This window comes from Maniola hyperantus, chromosome 17, assembly GCF_902806685.2.
Source record: "Maniola hyperantus chromosome 17, iAphHyp1.2, whole genome shotgun sequence".
NCBI lineage: Eukaryota > Metazoa > Arthropoda > Insecta > Lepidoptera > Nymphalidae > Maniola > Maniola hyperantus.
The window spans coordinates 6,537,506-6,553,783 of record NC_048552.1 but is presented as its reverse complement, the minus strand read 5'-3'; the positions used below and the strand labels follow the sequence as shown (position 1 = coordinate 6,553,783).

The 16,278-nt window shown below is 36.3% G+C and overlaps 1 protein-coding gene across 1 annotated transcript in view; it reads right to left on the bottom strand.

Moving 5' to 3' along the window:
* The window catches only part of hwt (heavyweight), a 218,364-nt gene that overhangs the window by 161,416 nt on the left and 40,670 nt on the right, over window positions 1–16,278 (bottom strand). The window lies entirely within an intron of this gene.

The following is a 16,278-nucleotide window of genomic DNA, read 5'->3' as shown; positions in this document are numbered from 1 at the left end:
CAAAAATGAAGTGGTTCTCAACTCGGCCCGTTTTTTAATGTACTCGTATGTAGGTACATCGATTTCTTCGAGGTTTCTGGACCGATTCGCAAATTTTTTTTAATCAACACAGGAAGTTTCCGTGGTAGCCCCATAAAATAGGATGAATTATCTTTCAAGGAAAGTAGGTATGGGGTTATTCAAAGGACGGATTTAACAAATTCCTGAAAGTTTGGCAACGCATTGGCGGTTCTTTTGGTGCTGCAAATGTTCATGGGCGGCGGTAATCACTTAACATCAGGTGACCCGCGCGCTCGTTTGCTCGCTATTTATATACATAACAAAGTATGTGAGAGAGAGAGATGAAAGTTACCTGAACGTTGGTGTCCCAGTATAGTCAATTGCAGTAAGTAATTACGTTTAAACGGGCACGTGACCTGGTTTGCGATAAATATTCAGAAACATTTCTAGCTGAACATATCAAATTAGTTTAGTTAAATATTCATTTCATTCACGATGTATATCAAATACACACCTACTTGTCGTACCTGTATCAACTATCAAAATATACCTAGTAGAATAATTCAGTATCCATTTGTAACGACTAAAGGAAAAAAATTAAAAGAAATGTTAAAAAAAGAAAAGCAAAAGTGACCCCTTGTGGGTACCTAAAGACCTCCTCCAATTTGTGCCATTTTTTCTAGCTAATCTACACTAATATTATAAAGAGGAAAACTTTGTTTGTTTGTTTGTACTGAATAGGCTCAAAAACTACTGGACCGATTTTAAAAATTCTTTCACCATTCGAAAGCTACATTATCCACGAGTAACATAGGCTATATTTTATTTTGGAAAAAAATAGGGTTCCGTAAGATATTTGGGTTTTTCGGACACAAGGTGTAAAAAATCAACCAGAAAAGTTACTTATTTTGCGTACGCTGCCTAAACTATATAATATTATATAAAGAGGTAATGTCGTTAAGTTTGTTTGTAGGGGGTAATCTTTAGAACTACTGAACCGATTTTAAAAATTCTTTCACCAGTAGAAAGCTACATTATTCCTGAGTGACATAGGCTATACGGGATCTTTAAAAACCTAAATCTACGCGGGCGAAGCCGCGGGGATCAGCTAGTTAGTTCTAATTCGATACAATTTCAACCAGACAGGCTTAAATGTGAATCATTGGAATCATGATACAAAAACCAATAATATTATTATTATAATTGGACAAAATTTGTGTCGAGTTCATTCACCTCGGGCCGACCTTGGTTCACGGATTTGGAAAGTCAAGGTAATAAATATTTGGCATTTTTGTAACAGTATTCTTTCTTTTTGTAGGTCCCCTGGTCAGGTCCCCATATTGCTTTTATTTTGCGGTTTAATCTCATCCAATAAATATATCTTCTAACTAAGGAATCTGGTAACTTACTCGTTATCTAGCATCGTGCGATTTCTACCCATCCTAATGACCAAAAACTAAAAAAAGAACTTTTTAATTTCTGTGATTAAACTAGCCTAAATTATACCTAAGACTCCAAAATGTTTTCTCCTTGTTTGGGTAGCTTACCTTTGTAGTTTGTACCAAACATCAAAATTATTGATGAAGCATAATATGGACCTTTGAAAATCTCCTTGTAATAGTTTAATTTTCCGGCACAAAAGTAGCCTAAGTTCATCTCTAGGACGCAAATGATCTCTGTACCAAATTTCATCAAAATTGGTTAAACGGATGGGCCTTGAGAAGATAGGTAACATACAGACAAATAGACACAGTTTCGCATTTATAATAATATATTAATATGGATTATTTTATTGCTGGCTACCGCAAAGAAATAGTAAAAGTGCCGCTACATACACTAAAACTCGAATACTTAAATTAAACTCTTTTATGAATAGGACGTTATTTACATATCAGCAGGTGACAAAAATTATTTCTTTCTTATTAAAAAACACTCAATGTACCTAATATTTTATCATATTTATGTTAAAATTGCCACAACACTGTCAAACTTTTTACTTACCTAATTATAGAATAGACAAAATCAAAATGTTGTAAAAATATACCTAATGTCTATTTATATGTATAACAATTACCTACCCGTTATGACGAATGATATAAACAAGGTTTATCTGAGTCAACATCAATCAAACGCATTTTATAAATTGTGAACTGAATAATGAAGAAGATAGAGTAAACAGCCCACTGATTCATCCTTCAGGTCAATAACTTGATACGTGAAACCTGTTATAAAAATGCTATAGTACAAAACACGATGTTTTTCGCGACAGTCATTCAAAAATATGGCACTGTTCCGCGAACCCAACGAAACGAGAATTCTTGTGGAACCATAAAAATGGGTCAAAGCGTAATTAAGCGTAATAAATCAGAAAAATTGGGATTTTTCCTCGGGGCATTTTTATTAAATACCATCCCTTAATATTAAATCCAATTACGTCATATTTTACGAGTGTTTTTCAATAACGTAAAAATGAATAGTGAAAATGTATTTGTAGCGTAGATAATCGTAAACAATGAAAAGCCTATATATAGATTCAAAACAATTCGAAATACTTGCGGACGATGTTAGGTGTCTCCATGATAAAATACATAATGAAGAAAGCCTTAAGAGAATGACCTACATTGCTCCAAGGATTAGCAAGTTGAAATGAATAGGTCTGTAAAAGAACCATGGACCGCTGGGCTGCGATCCTTTGACTAAAAAACCGTTAACGACAAAAAATAATCTTCTAGTTATCCACAAAAACGTGGAAACTAATGTTTCTAAAAAAGAATACTACGTAGGACCAAGCTAAAAAACCTTGACCATATACATAGCATTGTTTTTTAGAAAAGTTATTTTTAAAAAGTCTCACGTTTATTGTCTATACCAAATACAATATTTTTGCAGTTAACAGCTGTTTAGTTAAGGGTTGGCAGTTATTTCTAAAAAGTCTCACGTTTATTGTCTATACCAAATAAAATATTTTTGCAGTTAACAGCTTTTTAGTTAAGGGTTGTCAGTTGAGCAGGCTTGTTCTAGAATAGAGGCAAGTGAAGTGTGGAGCGGCCTCCAGTCCGCATGATTGCGGGATCACCACACTCGCCTTCTTCACCCAACTGAGTGAGTGAGAAGGTGAGAGTGGTGGTCACAAACCTAATTTTATGTCCATCCGAGCAGTTGAACAGACTCGACTGATTAAAATAACACCTAGGTACGTTGCATTAAAATTGATGAATTAACTATCGTTCGGAAGGCGCAGCGTTGGAAAACCCCCACTAGGTGGACGACGACATCAGACGAGTCGCAGGGAGGCACTGGATTCAGGCGGCGCAAGCCTGTGGCGTGTGGAAGTTCCTACAAGAGACCAAGGTCCAGCAGTTATGGTTAATGATGATAATGATGATGATGATGATGATGAATTATCGTCCTTTTTCATCGCACCTACCTACATACACAGTAGTAGTTCAAAAACATAATTAATGCTATACACATTAACAAAATACTCATTATTATTAGCTAGACAGCCAGACGGCAACTTTAATAAATTAATTCCTATTTGTTACAAATATTCCCAGTACGTGACTCAAAATTACTTTTTTAATACCATCAACAAAAAAATGATGTATAGGATGATACAACGTAGTAGGTACGTACGATAACATCTTGATAATTACACAATCTATTACACAGTCGGTTACGCATACAAGTGGCTATTCGTCGCGATAAAATCTTTGTATATTTTTCACCGGCAGAGGTGACTAATTGTATCAAATTAAAAAATGTACTGCTTTGATCTTGGAAAAACAAATTTGAATAAAACAACTACTGCTTCCGCAAAAATGTATGCAAATGAAATGCGGTCCTGATGAGAGATGCTATTCAAACAATTCATATCTTCTAATAATCCACACTAGGTAATCACTACCCATATTATAAATGTGAAAGTGTGTTTGTTTGTGGGTTCATTGGTTTGTTGGTTTGTCCTTCAATCACGTCGCAACGGAGGAACGACTTGATTTTTTGTATGTATATATAGTTAAAGACCTGGAAAGTGACATAGGCTACTTTTAATCCCGGAAAATCAAAGATTTTCCACAGGATTTTTAAAAACCTAATTTAAAAAAAATTAAAATGCAGTTAAAGTCGCAGGCATCAGTTAGTATCTACTATAAATGCGAAGGTAATTCTATCTGTCTGTCATCTTTTCACACCTTAAACACTCAACTGATTTTAGCAAAATTTGGCAAGGAGATAGCTTGGGGACGCACATAGGATACCGAAAAATCAAAGAGTCCACATGGGATTTTTAAAAAACCTAAATCCGTGCCGACAAAGTTGTGGAATTCAGCTAGTTTATTATAATAATGCGAAACTAGTTCTTCTTTTACGTAGCGTTGCGGTAGCGTTGCAGACTTTTGTCCGCGATTCTACTATAAGTATTATTAATTGTAACTAATTAAATGAAAAGGTAAGCGTATTTATTAATTTGATTCCTCAATATACTATTATGCTGTGAGTTTCAAATAAATTAATCCATCTTCATAAATAAGTTATTTCCAACTTAACATTAGTATTTGAATAAAATAGGCATAAATTTAAAAACTAAGCTTTTTCTTGACAGCAAATTTTGAATAAAATGTAATATTAAATCAAAATGCATTAGAGAAGATGTATAGGTAACATGTCCCATAAAACTATATCGATGGAATATTATTATCGATGTGTCACAAAAACATTTTTGTTTATTTATTGTTCTAAATTTGAAGAAGTTTCTAGAGGTGTTTATTTACTGCGTTTCCTAACAGGAAAAACGCAGGAAGTTCAGTAAGACGAAATTGCGCAAAGCAATAATTGAGAACAGGTAAAATACAGGTGACTTACAAGAGACACATTTTTAAACGAGGTGACGGAATAACCCTAATCCTTAGTGTTTACTGAACGGTAGCCCTTACTGCTCGTCAAACAAGGTACCAGTAATTTTGGGACTTGAGTAAACACTTCGCCAGGACACTAAAAGTCGAAGGAGACCGTTATAACGCCTATTGTAGACTACTCAAAACAATCGGTTCGACAAAATTCAGTGAGAGCTTAATGGCGCATTTAGGTAGGTACATTAAGGCCGAACTCGTCGACCAATGTATTAACGTGCATTAAACTGTTAGATATCGGTTGACAACCGAATTAACGTACATTGAACTGTAAAACATCGGTTGACGAATTCGGCCGCCAACTTAATGTAAATGCGCCCTAACACAGGCTATTTACTTACAGTACCCGGCAGAAAAGATTGCACATCGAACTTCAGAAATAGATAATGGTTTCATAGAGCGTTATCTCTGTCTTTGAAACCGACAAAATGTTACACAGGTATGAGTGACGACGACGATCTGTCAAGCCGAAATCTACATAAATATAAAAGGAAAAGCTGACTGACTGATTGACTGACTAACTGATCTATCAACGCACAGCTCAAACCACTGGACCGATCGGGCTGAAATTCGGCACGCAGATAGCTATTATGACGTAGACATCCGCTAAGAAAGAATTTTTGAAAATTCAACTCCTAAAGGGGTAAAATAGGGGTTTGAAATTTGTGTAGCCTACGGGGACGAAGTCGCGACCATAAGCTAGTCTCTTTCTAAAGTTCGATTTGAAATCTTTACTGCCAGGTACTGCAGGTCTAAATATTAAAATCTGCAGGTAATAAAATTAGAGTATGGCCAACTCTATCTTTTGATGGGAAGAAATTACGTTTGTCCGAGTGAATACACGTTGAGGTAGTCAATAGCATAGTGTCGTTAGCTTCAGAATCGTACACCGTGTTGTATCATCTGAAGGCGGCCGAAAATCGGGCAAAAAGCGGTCGTTTGTGTCAGGCCTAAATGAATGTCAACGAGCAATGTGGCCCAACGGTAATTAAATCGTAAAGTAGGTACTCAATATATTCCAAACACAATTAAAAGTAACGTTTATATGACCATAAATTGAATAAATATCTTATTACCCATAAAAATCGGACCGAATCAACGGACAAAAATTATTGGGTAGGTACCTACTTGTGTTTTAAAAGAATTGAGGTGGAATTCGAAGTAGTTACGTTGGTACGGTCGGCCTCAGAAATCGAGAAGCAATTACGCATAACTAATGCATCAAAAATCAGTCGCACTTATGACTTTTTTCTATAAACACGCCACATCAACACTCAGATGTGCGTACAACCGTGCCGTGCTGTGCAAGCGAATTCAATCATTAAGGTCCTATTAACGAGTTTTGGACTTTGACGGTACAGTAAAAAATTATATGGCACAACTTCAACGATAAAATAAGTTCGCTGTTTTGTTTAAATAAAGTTTTTGAAGATACATACTACATAACCTACTCTGAACATGGCATACATCCAAGCCTTGAGAAACAAACTTTTGACAGCACCTAAATAACTCCTACCTAACCTACAAAAGCTGAAGGCATGTATAAAGGCTATCGCACACGTCCCCAAACCAATTAAACCCACGCGGACAAAGTCGCGAGCATCATCTAGAAATTAATATTAACAATATTAAACTGGATGATAGTTTTTCAATATATTATATTTCACATAGTAACGGAGGTCAAAGTATAGTGCTGTATAGTACCGTTATAATGGCAGTATACTCAAGACTAACCCGTTAATAATTATGTTTACTAATTAATAAGCCATCCAGTTAAACACGAAAAACCCATTAGTTAAATTTATTATAATCTATACTTATAATGTAAAAGATATTTGTAGAAACGGCGGCACAGACTCCTCAATCTTCATCACAAATTGTAAATTGCTTTTTTACGTAAATTATATCCTTTGTATAAAATGTATTACGCTGCCAGCTAGCTTTTGCCCTCAGATTCAATACACGTGGAATTTCGATATTTTTTATTTATCAAACGATGAAGAAAGGCGAAAGAAGACACAAGAACAAATCAAAACACATACTAAGTCTTGTCTGAAATGTATAGATTTTTTATTCTTCAATTTATAAAAATTCACTACCTAGAAACTGTTATAAATATTAAAATAAAGGAATAATATTTTTATTTATCATAATCCGAAAACGAAGTGAACTATTTTACAATTAAAAAACCGGCCAAGTGCGAGTCAGGCTCGCGCAATGAGGGTTCCGTCCTACAGTCGTATTTTTCGACATTTTGCACGATAATTCAAAAACTATGATGCATAAAAATAAATAAAAATCTGTTTTAGAATGTACAGGTGAAGACCTTTCATATGATACCCCACTTAGTATAGTTATCTCACTTCGAAAGTTGAAAATACTAATTATTAGTTCATGACCACAATTTAATTTTTTTTGTGTGATCTAACCCTAAATTCACGGTTTTCAAATTTTTCCCCAAATGTCAGCTATAAGATGTACCTACCTGCCAAATTTCATGATTCTAGGTCAACGGGAAGTACCCTGTAGGTTTCTTGACAGTCAGACAGATAGACAGACAGACAGACAGACAGATAACAAAGTGATCCTATAAGGGTTCCGTTTTTCCTTTTCAGGTACGGAACCCTAAAAAAACTGTTTTAAAATTTCCAGGTTAATTTTGAAATACATTCTACTATATGACTACAGATATTGGAAAAAAACCTTTGTAAATAACATATATTAATAATACCACGCGTTACTTTATTTTTTTAATTTTATAATATATGTATATTTTTACAAAATATACTCATGACGTATATAATAATAATATATAATGATCATGAGTGATGACTCACCAGTCACCACTTTATGAATAAAGAATGAAAACTGATCGAATGAACAAGCACGTAACCAAATAACCAAAACTGAACTAAAATAACGATAACATATCATCAAGACAATTTTTTAAAAACTGATGCTGATTTAGGATCCATTACACACACAATATGATATCACACAAATACCTCTTCGAGGCCCAATTTATTTCTGCTTTTTGATATAATTTAAGACAATATCATAATAATAAATTATGCACACTTAGAGCGGGTCCACACCTGATCATTTCGGCGAACACCTCACGTAGCTTCGACAAGATAATGATCGTTTGTTTTGGTGGTAAATATCTAAATACGACCTCAACAGCATGGTTACACGATGATTTTGATCGTCAAATACGTACAGTACACGGCAGGAAATATTGTATATCCACATTTAGAAAGAGCCTGTTTCGTAGAGCGTTGTCTCTATCGTTGAGACCGACAAAATATCACATAGGTTCGAGTGACAGAACCAACGCTCTACGAAGCCGAAATCTTCTTCTAAGGGTCGATGTACAATATTTCCTGCTGGCTACTGTACATGTTTTGATACTCTAAGAGCTTCACCGATGCATCAATAGACTGACATGATCAGATGGACGGAAAAACAACCTAGTGATGTTTGGCTAAGCTAAAATACGGCATGCTTGATTCGATGAAACGTGATCGTGATCTGCGAAAAGATCAAGTGTGGACCAACTTTTAGGCACAAACCTTAATACAATTCAATAAACATCCTAAGGACCCCACCACGACCCCACGCACATTCTGTCACACGCTTTATTATACCTACTCAGTTATATAGAAACCGCAGAAACATTCTGAGATAAAACCACTAACTCAATAATGTTTCATGAAGATTCCCAGCAGCAAGGGACGAGTTGTGACGCATGCGAGAAATTAATGAGTAGAGATAAAGTAACTCTACATTTATTTATATATTATCTAGCTAACCCTCTCCGGATTCGCTCGAGTGGAATCTTTAAATATCCTGAAATACTTTCACTGAAATTCATACTAAAATTATAAATGCGAAAGTGTGTATGTCTTTCTGTCTGCTAGCTTCACGGCCCAAAAGTTTAACCGATTTTGATAAGATTTTGTACAGAGTTACTTTACATCTCGGGGAAGGACATAGTCTACTTTTATCCCGGAAAAGCAAAGAGTTCCCACGGAATTTTTAAATTACATAAATCTACGCGGACGAAGTCGCGGGCATCATCTAGTAAATAATAAAACTATTACTGAAAACGTAATTACGTATTTTTTAATTTTCAACTGAAAGTCCAAATAACGTTTTCAGGGATACAACGTAAAAATGACGGACTTTCATACAAACTTTCAATCTTATTTAACTCATTCATGGGTGGAATTTCCAAAAATCCTTTCTTAGTGATTGTCTATGTGATAGAAGGAACCTACAGTCAAAATTTCAAATGTAGCCCCAGCGGTGTGCGCGGATAGATCAGTCAGTCAGTCTGGACAAGTCTTTTATAATACACGTACTTATAGATTATTATACGAGTACGTACAGAATTACATCCCATTCATTCAAATTTTATCCAAAACCAAATTTCCTTACAAAAGGAAATCGTATTTGAAATATTTTCTTCAGCAAGCTTCAGACCTGTAGATGTTTCTCTTTATTTAATTTTACATACTCACATTTTATTTAATTACAATAACAAACGGAACCTTTTGTTCTCAATGCGGAAATGCGCATTACTTTTATTTCTGTAACTTGTAGAAGATTTTTGAATTGGTATTAAATCTCATTTACGAAATGCGTATAATAATAATCATATGACAAAACAATGTATTATAGAGGATGTGATTTTTTGTATTTTAGAAGAGCCTCTATTTTACAATTTAAAAAAAGGCAAATACCCAATTTGAGTGCCTACTTACCTATTTACATTGCGATGATTGCAGCTAGTTTTTTTACTATTACTATTATTGCCTGATAATTATGATCAATAATGAAAAAATGACACCAGTAGGCTTATATTCCCCATATCAATGTAATGGTCCTGTCCAAGTTTTTGATTAATAAATAAAAGCATTGAGTTCTGAGTTATTAATTTAATGACATCCATCTGTTCCCACGGGGATTGTGGCCTAAACCGAACCGCGGTGAATTTGGAAGTGTCTAATGCAAATTTTATAAATGCACTCGTCTTTGATATGATACGTTGTTTTATTGTCAAGATATAAATCCACTTAGGGGTAAGATAAACGTAAAATCGAATTATGTCCTTCATTACAGAGCATTATGTGCCAATATTCTAGGGTTACCACTTTGCATACCTTCAATTCGCTAAATGGTCACGATATAAGACTAAGGCCACGCGATCCATTTCCGGTGCGTTTCGGCGCCGCACCGGAAACGCATCGGCCACGCGGATGAAGTCACGCGCATAAGGTAGTACTTTATGTTGTACTAGCTTATGCCCGCGACTTCATCCGCGTGGACTACACAAATTTCAAACCTCTACTTTACCCCCTTAGGGATTGTATTTTCAAAAATCCTTTCTTAGCGGATGGCTACGTCATAATAGCTATCTGCACGCCAAACAGCCTAATCCGTCCAGTAGTTTGAGCTGCACGTTGATAGATCAGTCGGTCAGTCAGCTTTTCGTTTTTAGGGTTCCGTACCTCAAAAGGAAAAACGGAACCCTTATAGGATCACTTTGTTGTCTGTCTGTCTGTCTGTTTGTCTGTCTGTCTGTCTGTCCGTCTGTCTGTCAAGAAACCTACAGGGTACTTCCCGTTGACCTAGAATCGAGAAATTTGGCAGGTAGGTACAACTTATACCTCACATTTGGGGAAAAATCTGAAAACCGTGAATTAAAAAATTAAATTGTGGTCATGAACTAATAATTAGTATTTTCAACTTTCGAAGTGAGTGACTATATCAAGTGGGGTATCATATGAAAGGTCTTCACCTGTACATTCTAAAACAGATTTTTATTTATTTTTATGCATCATAGTTTTTGAATTATCGTGCAAAATGTCGAAAAAATACGACTGTAGTACGGAACCCTCATTGCGCGAGCCTGACTCGCACTTGGCCGGTTTTTTATAATTATATAGATTTTTTAGTTGTGATAACCCTAACTTGAATCTAAAGGATTAGGGTTATTTTCGTCTAAATTAATGCACCGCGTTAATATGAATCGTTTTAAGAATATAATAAAGTGAAACGTGTCAGCAGCTAACAAGATTAATTAATATCCATGCGCCAACAATGCAGAATTTTACGCGTATTATAACATTTAATTACAAATTAATATATTTGCTAGGCAACAAAAATATAATAAATCATAATCTCGATTGGGTTGTGGCTTCGGGTTTATTTATTGGTTTATGAATCTGTTCTTGCGTTATAATCACGTCTGAGAGCAAATTAAGTAATTAAGTCTTGAATAGGGTCTCGACTATAATTAAATTGGCTCCGTGTATGATAAACAGTATTTAAAAGCACTTTGTAAAAGTTTATTAGAATAAAAACCTCTGTGCCTACCTATTTCCTTTGATTTAAAAGTAGGTGCTTACTCGTATATTATAACTTGATGATGCCCGCGACTTCCTCGCATTGTGGTTACCAGTAAAAAAAAGGAATTAAATCAGGCTATTTTCCTCAAGGTCTTTTACTTAACTCTGTAGACTGTATCACACGCAATTAATTATTATCAAGGGATACAGTCATATTCTCGGAAAAAACTTCGACACCTGCATCAGTTTTACACAGACTTCAAAAAAGGACAAAAATTCTTTATCGTTTAATCCATTTGATCTACTATAATTGCTAATCGTTAATCTAATGTATTAAAAAATATTTACCGATTTATCCTTTTTTTCTAAATCCTAGCTTTAGCCAACGTTTTGCCCTGTGGAATCAAACTGTGTCTCGGGTTCTGCTCAACCGATTTCAATCTGAGTTAGGTAAATTTAAAATCTTCTTTTTCCTTCGTAAATATGTCTTTAAAATCTCATCTAATTGGTTCTGTATTCCTTGTATAAAGAGTGTACAAATAAACAGACAAGATTTTTACAGAACTTTGTGATCCTAGTAAAGATAGCTGGGGTTTATTTATGATCGTATTAAAGCAAATTTTCAATACTATTATGCTTCATTAAGAATATAACCTTGATAACTTAATACTCAACCATATACAATGTAAATGAAAAAACTGCTTGTGGCAAGCCCGTAAGTACACCGCAGTCATGCAAGATTTTTTTTCATCATGTCTATGGTGACTTGACCACTTGACCCTGACTTGTCGGTAAAGTGCTCGCTTTTTTATAGATTTCTTTTTATGATGAACTTAGCATTCCTTCACTATAAAATGTTGATCACATTTTTGTATGGCTAATAACTCTAGGTATTTATAGTGTAACCCCTTGTTCCCAGTTGTCGCTTGTCGGGCCCGGATTTTAATCGGATTTTGCAGTGGCAGAACATTTCATATGAAGCTTGTCGGAAACCTAAATGTCCTGCCACTGGAACATCTGTGTATCGATTTCGTAAAACCTGCATCAATCATTATTACAATCTCAATTGTTATGATTGGCTGAATTTGTGCGATTCTTGTTGCAACAATGCATTGTAACAAATAGTGAGCGAGCGTCAACCAATCGGTGATTGCGATCGTGACATTGTAGCTAGTGTCATACTACTGCAATCGAGCAGCCGATTAAAATCCAGGCCAACAGATGACAAGTGGGAACGGGGTGTCAGTGTATCATGAAAAGTTTTGGAGTGGAGATCTCTCAAAGTACCTAGGTAAGCATAGGCGGGTACGAGTAGTGTGGAGTGCGTTTTACACACTGGACCGACGAATTAAAAAAGGTGCCGGGAAATGCCTGGATGAGGGAAGCTGAGGACCGATAACATGGCACTAAAAAGGAAAGGCCTATTTCCAATAGTGGGCTTCCACAAGCCAATGATGAGCAGCAAACAACAGCAACACAAGCAAGCAATGATTTGAAGATGCAATTTTTATACCGATTTATGTGTAGATATTTATACCTGTTCAAAACCCCTAAAAGGAGCACACACGTTATGATCTACGGATACGAACACAAATTCGGGGAAGGTTGCGAAAGCTTTGACATTATTATTGAAAAAATCTTAATTCATCGCTTCACTGTCGATATAGGTATACACCTAGGTACCTACGGCAAACAGGTTCCTCCGGCGGCTGAACTGTTGTAAATTAAGAGATTACGATCGCCAGCTAAATTTCAATGCCAGGGACATCGAAGAGTACCTCGTAATTAAATAATACACTTTGTACTGTAAGCATATTCTGACAAAAGTTGAAGTTTTTTTAAATGATAATATTACAATAAAACGTAAAGCTAATCCAAGCCTTATCTAATTACTATATAAATCATGCCCGCGTGGAATGGTGCCAAGAATACTCGCTGCATTTCCGCGCTGGACAGCCAGGCTGATCCGTTGCGCAAAAAATGAGCCAACCCTTCTGTCACCAGATGAGGCTACTAATCGCGGTGAAATGTCTCGTAAAGTTAAAAATTAAACAGCTGAAGCTTGCTTTTCCGTAACACATAGACTTAGCCCAATGGGTTGTGAAGCTGAAGTGGCAATCATTTCAGCTTCACAACCCACATAAAGCGCGGAGCACATAGTTTGAAGAACCGACAAACCTTGAAGTCCCAAGGTGCTGGAAAGGCAACCTAACACCAGAAAGCTCAGCGATCGCAGAACTTCCACTAATGACCACTAAATCAGGGCGGCTCCCTACTACTCGCAAGACAGCGGCATGTGGAAGTCTCTAAGAGATCTACTCGCATGTCCAGGAGTGGACAACTCTCGATTGCATCGACGACTTTCGTAAAAAATCACCTGTAGTAAAAATCGCCCGCTAAGAACTTTTAATTACAAACTTTTTTATGTGTAATTATATTATTACATGTATACACATTTTATAAATATAAGTTTTTTGCGCAACGGATCAGCCTGACTGTCCAGCGCGGAAATGCAGCCAATATTCTTGGCACGATTCCACGCGGGCATGATTTGTATAGTAGGTAATTAGATAAGGCTAGCTTTAAGTTTTATTGTAATATTTTCATTAAAAAAATATAAGTAGATACTACGATATTTCACAAAACATTTTTTTTTTAATTTGTCTGCAATAAAGTTTTCTATCTGGCTATCTAGAGCTAGTAACTTAACATAGCTTAGCAGTTAGCTTAGCATAGTGTGTATCCCAAAATCATTATACCTATATTACATTTTCAACGGTATTTATTAGCTCCAATTTTTTTAAAGATTTTATTGTTAGCTTCACATACTGTTCACGAGGTGACTTCGTCATTGTGATACACTGTTTTTCCATTTGCATTTTGCTGTTAACCAAGATAGATGGCCTGACAGAAATTATACCTATACACACGACGCTAACGTCTCTCCTACCATAATTTTGGTAGTTGGTTTATCAAACCATGGTTGGTTGGTTTGGTGGTTGGCAAAGGATCAAGGAGCTCACTGCATTATTATCCCCAAAGCCTCCAACATTACGTAAGTAATGAAAGAAGTGACGACCATGAACAATGAAGACTTTTAGTCCAGAAGTGTCATGGAAGCATTTTTAGCGTTCCGTACCCGAAGGTGCCCGAAGGGTGCCAACGGGACCCTATTACTAAGCCACCGCTGTCCGTCCGTCCGTTCGTCTGTCTGTCAGCGAGCTGTATCTCGTGAAAAGTAATAGTTAGAGTTGAAATGATACGGAACCCTTCGTGTGCGAGTCCGACTTGCACTTGTCCGATGTTTTTTATTGCGTGATAAGCTTGCACTTGACTACAATCATGCTTAAAAAAGCAATGATGAGGTCTAGATTAGAGCGCATGTCTAGCCTACATTATCACTCTTGTTTTGAAGGTATTTAAATACTGATCCTAATTAAATCAAAATTGGAATCCAAAATACCTACAGCCTAACCCAAATCCCATGTGGACTTAAAAAGTTTGAAGGCGATTCAGTTTCTTTGGCAGGTGGAATACGAGTAGGTAGGTACATATTTTAGCTTCGCATGATTTGTTTAATGACTCACATTACAGTTCTCAGACTGGAAAAAGTTGACCAAAATATTACGGAAGGCTGTAATGGAGAATCGTAATTTTTAAAGCTTACAAGAGTAAATTCTACATTTTGGTCTTTTGAAGTAATAATTCAGTGCTTGTTACTTTAGCAGTCTTATTATAACATATATATATATCTAAATATATAAAAGGAAAAGGTGACTGACTGACTGACTGATCTATCAACGCACAGCTCAAACTACTGGACGGATCGAGCTGGCAGATAGCTAATATGACGTAGGCATCCGCTAAGAAAGGATTTTTGAAAATTCAACTCTTAAGGGGGTATAGAGATGCGAAATTTGTGTAGGCCACGCAGACGAAATCGCGGGCATATGTTGTTACAGAGCGTTGTATAACAGTATAAGAAGAGACAGTAGTCCAACTCGTAAATGACGACCACAGTGACTCTGCCATATACCTAGATCCCGGAATTACTAGGGCCGTCTCGGGTCGCTCCCTAACCACACGACTGCTCTACGAGTATCTATATGCCTTCGTCGAACCTCTGGTAAGTAATAACATTCGATACTTACTCTGTGGTTGTATCGTGCTGTAAGACGTAACTCTATGGTATGATAAGATAAGGATATGCACACTAAATAAGCAACCTGCTTACCCTTTATACCATTTTCGTCATGGACAACCCCACTACAATAATACAGCAGAGCAATCAAAAATAAGTAACGCTATATACATCACACTTTTGTATTAAACAGTCCTCTAAATCCTATTAGGGTAATTCTCACAATACAGAATCGGCCACTTGCTAAGCGGAATGCAAATAGGCGTAATCAACTCCCACAAGTTTTAGGAATGACGTATGGCTGGACGCACATTGGCTTCTATCGCCGCGTCTCGCTTCTCTAGCAGCCTTATCGTCAAACAAAGAGGTCAATAAAAAAAGCTTTCTTCTTCCCTACGGCAACTAATGAAATACCAGAATTATTTGGACACTGACCCGAGCCCTCGAACGTCTCGATGGAAGTCGATCTAAAAATAATTCGCTTAGCTCTTAAAAAAAGTAATCGCTCACGCGATATTAGCCGACGGACGTTCAACCCAGTGTCACTCATTCATAGAATAACATAGTAGGTATACTTAATTGGTGTTTATCACATACTTCCTCTGTTGCACTTTTTTAAATTTATAGACTAGCACTTGGCTGCAATCAGACCTGATGGCAGGTGACGATGCAGCCTAAGATGGAGCACGCTTGCCTAGAAGATGCCTATTCACTTTTGACGTACCCATATCATAATTGGACGGGATAACTGCTGCTGGAAGGGCGTTCCAATATAATAAATTCGAAATTCTTTCTCTCTTTGCGTCATATTCTCTGTTATTGAGGGTCGTAACCCCGTCCATCAAGGATCCTTTAATAGACGAAGTAGCGCCGT